This window comes from Pimephales promelas, chromosome 15, assembly GCF_988280905.1.
Source record: "Pimephales promelas chromosome 15, fPimPro1.hap1.1, whole genome shotgun sequence".
Lineage (NCBI taxonomy): Eukaryota > Metazoa > Chordata > Actinopteri > Cypriniformes > Leuciscidae > Pimephales > Pimephales promelas.
The window spans coordinates 1,729,637-1,734,525 of record NC_142783.1 but is presented as its reverse complement, the minus strand read 5'-3'; positions in this window follow the sequence as shown (position 1 = coordinate 1,734,525).

Sequence of the window (4,889 nt, the reverse complement as noted above, 5' to 3'; positions counted from 1 at the left end):
GCGGCGAGTCTCTGGCTCTTCTCTACAGCGAACACAAGCCAACTCTGACCCTTCCACTCCAGCGTCTGACGGAGTCCAGCTTTTATGTTGTTTATGTGTGTATGTGGTGTGTTTAATCCGCTTTAAAGGGTTAGTTCACCCAAAAATGAAAATTCTGTCAGTATTTACTCACCCTCATGTTGTTCCAACCCCGTAAGACCTTCGTTCATCTTCGCAACACAAATTAAGATATTTAAGATATTAAGATCGCTCCTGCATACAGTACTTAGGCTTCTTGAGGGACTGACTCTTGCTGTCCTCGAAAAGTCATTAAAGACATCGTTAAAATAGTCCAAGTGACTACAGGGGCTCAATCTTAACTTTATCAAACGACGAGAACACTTTTGTGCGCAAAAAAACAACAAAAGTAACGACTTTATTTCAACTATTGGTTTATTTCTCCCTCTGCGCGAGTCAGGTTACTAGTTTAATAGCGTAAGCTTCTGTTATTGTACGTCACACGCATCACACACACATGACCAGCGTCGGCCAATAGTGAGCCTACGTGTGACGTAGCTCTACGCAATCACACTACGTTACCTGACTACAGGCTCATGGAGAAGGAAGTGAATAGTTGAAATAAAGTCGTTATTTTTGTTGTTTTTTTGCGCACAAAAGTGTTCTCGTCGTTTGATGAACTTAAGATTGAGCCCCTGTAGTCACTTGGACTATTTTAACGATGTCTTTAATGACTTTTCGGGGACAGCAAGTGTCATTCCCTCAAGAAGCCTATGGACTGTATGCAGGAGCGATCTTAATATCTTAAATATCTTAATTTGTGTCCGAAGATGAACGAAGGTCTTACGGGGTTGGAACAACATGAGGGTGAGTAAATACTGACAGAATTTTCATTTTTGGGTGAACTAACCCTTTAAAGGGTACATATCATGCTTTTAAATCATTAATTTTTACATATAAATCATACCGTTGTGGTCTATATAAAACATAACTGCAATGCTTGGGTCTGAATTCCTCATTATTATAGCTCCACAAGCCCCTTTTCTGATGTGCGTCTGTGAGCGACCCGTTTCAAAGCGGCCCCTTTAAATAAAAAGGAGATGCGTCACACCCCGCCCGCTCTCCAGGTCGATGAGTTCACGGTCAGTTCAACTCCCCACGTTCGGCCATTATTGTAGTTTGATTAGAGATATACGATTATATACGATACCTTCAAAGAACATTTTTATTCACACGTTAATAAAATGTCAACAACAGAAGACTTGTCCATCAAGCCTTACATATTCGAGCCAGAGCGAGCGAGTCGATAAAGACGACGACGAACCTGCAGAACAATGTGAGTTAACTGTTTTGTGTTATTAGTGAAAGTCGACTATTTCTCTTGTTAAAACAAGCAAACTGACAAGATAAATGACTACGGTCTAATCTGACCACAAACAATCTGTATTAATAATATGATACGTTTAGAAAAGCATCAGAATGACCCTTGAAACTGAAGCACAGTAATACTGCAGACGTGTAACGTTACTTCAAAACAAAAACAAAGAAAGACAAAGGTACTGCTAAACCATGACCACCATGTGTTTTAAGAAAGTACTTTATTTTTATTAACGATATTTACAGCTTATCGAAACGCTCTGTTCGTCGTCTCCAAAGATAGAAGGAATTTACCCCTCATTCAGACGAAGTCGATCGGCAAACCCTTCTGTATAACGTTACTGGCGGAGGTTGTTGAAGTGGGAATCCTTGAGGTGCTTCAGGTCACTAACGTACATCCAACAACCGAACATTTTGACTTCCTCTCGTAACTTCTGCATCATTGAGCTCGGACTACAAAATCGGAGCGAGAAATAATAATGGCGGATTGCTCGAAGTGTTGGACCGGTAGTCGATGTCCTTATTCGTCAGTTCCGCTGCAAATACGGTGACGTGATAGTTCAAAAAACGTCACAGAAAAATATGACCAAAACAGAATATAAAGATATAAACGAAGCACCTGAAGAGAATAATTTCATCTTGTCTATACTTATAAACACTTTTAAGGGCTAAAAAAGTGGATTTTGCATGATATATCCGCTTTAACACACACCGTGTGTGCATTGATAAGTGGACAGCATTGCTGAGTATTTCCTCCTTAAAACTGCAGTGAACCAAAGACAGTCTCAAAAACACGCTTTGAAATCGCTGGTGTTTCTGACGTCACAAACCACCTTGTAACCAATCAGATCAACATGTGAGTGAGATCAACGTCTGAGTAAGTGGAGGCGGGGCTCATTTGTATATTCATAGAACTGCGCATACTAAATAAGGCAAGGGTGTCGAGTTACATTTAAGATATTTTAAAGCATGAAAAACATTTAAATGTGTTATTTTGCTGATCAAAGGTGAGTTTAAAGAGGTAAAATGATTGATTAAAGCAGGATTGTAAGATTGTTCGCACCAAGAATGATAATATCAATAAAGATATCGTTCTGGAATTAGCTTTAAGTGTAACAGAATAGCAGAGCCGCAACAGAACTATAACGGCGATACCAACACAGGAACGATGTCGTTGGAATCACTTTCAGAACGATTTTTTTCCAGCTGATGAACGATAAAAATGTTGACAGCCAATCAGAATCCACTATGCTTTCAGAGCTTGAGTATTTAAAGTGACAGGCGACGAAACTGAGCGATACTAATATAGTTGTAGTTCTCCAACCTTCACTGACAGCCACAGCACCTGTTCAAACATTACACTTTGTTCATGGCTCTAACTTCACATAAATACATTATAGATAGTTTGGACGAAACCCATTCCTTCATCAAGCTAACAGTTGTCAGATTTACAGTGTAATTTGATCATTTGAATAATGCTGATATTTCTGCAAAAACCCACTTTCAATACTTCCATAATTATGGTATAATAGGGCAGACACAGAGAATAAAGAGACCTTGGAAGGTTTCACTCCCTGAAAAGAACGGGTTTATTATTAATATTCCCAAATGTTATTTACATATAGGCTATATAACGATATATGTATATAATATCATTATTATTGGAATATTTTTGCATTTTTATGGAACTTGCCCATATTCAAGTGTTGATATAAAAATAATGTTGTGAAGCCAGAATAAAGAGGACAGGGTCTGTTCTTTCTTATGATATATTGCATGTTCAGATACAGAGAACATATTCTGGGGGCCATGAAACTTTTGTGAAAATGATCAAAAATGCTGGCGGTGGCTGGCAACTTATGAACTGATGCTGGGAAATATGAGCTTATCAGGTTTGATGCATGAATTTTGGGATCATTGATATCCTATTATATAGTTGTTGTTAATATTTTGTATTGGATTTTAACTTTTATATTTTCTGATTTCATTTTAATTGTGTAGTTTTACTTGTTTTTTGTGTTTGTCATTTTATTCTTTTTTTTATTATTATTAATTTTTAGTTTTAGGAGGAGGATTTTGATGAGCCCAGAACCTCCTAAAGTCATAAATTGCGATGCATATTTAAAATTTTAGGACATGATATTTATTGCCATTTTTATTTATATATTATTAAAATAAGGAACTTTTGCTAATAGCGGACGAAAGAAAAAAATCTTAACAGGAAAAAAAAACCTATATGGAAGCTTGATTTAAGCGATTTTGATTGTGGCATGGTTGTTGGTGTCTGAATATTTCACAATCTGCTCAGTTACTGGAATTTTCACACACAACCATTTCTAGGGTTTACAAAGAATGGAGTGAAAAGGGGAAAACATCCAGTATGCGATGGCAGTCCTGTGGGCCAAAATGCCTTGTTGATGCGAGAGGTCAGAGGTGAATGGGCCGACTGATTCAAGCTGATAGAAGAGCGACTTTGACTGAAATAACCACTCGTTACAACCGAGGTATGCAGAAAAGACACAACACACACAACCTTGAGGCGGATGGGCTACAACAGCAGAAGACCCCACCGGGTACCACTCATCTCCACTACAAATAGGAAAAAGAGGCCACAGTTAGCAAGAGCTCACCAAAACTGGACAGTTGAAGACTGGAGAAATGTTGCCTGGTCTGATGAGTCTCGATTTCTGTTGGTCGAGTCAGAATTTGGCGTAAACAGAATGAGAACATGGATCATCATGCCTTGTTCCCACTGTGCAGGCTGCTGGTGGTGGTGTAATGGTTTTCTTGGCACACTTTAGGCCCCTTAGTGCCAATTGGGCATCGTTTAAACGCCACGGCCTACCTGAGCATTGTTTCTGACCATGTCCATCCCTTTATGGCCACCATGTCCCTCTGATGGCTACTTCCAGCAGGATAATGCACCATGAATCATTTCAAATTGGTTTCTTGAACATGTCAATGAGTTGACTGTACCAAAATGGCCGCCACAGTCACCAGATCTCAACCCAATAGAGCATCTTTGGGATGTGGTGGAACGGGAGCTTCATCCCACAAATCTCCATCAACTGCAAGATGCGATCCTATCAATATGGGCCGACATTTCTAAAGAATGCTTTCAGCACCTTGTTGAATCAACGCCACGGAGAATTCAGGCGGAAGGGGGTCAAACACAGTATTAGTGTGTGTTAATAATCCTTTAGGTGAGTGTAAAGTCGCAATTGTGTTATAATATGTTTTGTTCTGTGGCGGAAACGAGCGTAGTAACGTGCTCACGTTTTTGTGAATTGTTTTTTGCACATGTATATTAAGGAGCTGGAGATGCTGCTGCACTGGGACTCCAGACGGACACACACATCACTAATGCAGCATGAGATGAGGTTTGCCCTCTTAGAGAGTGTGTGTGTGGTTGTGTTCAGCACGCGCTCAAGGCTTCTGGAGAAAATGAAAGTAAGGTACAGTGCAGGTCTGGTGTGCGGTGACAGGCTCACATGCTGAAGATGCTTTGAGGTCAC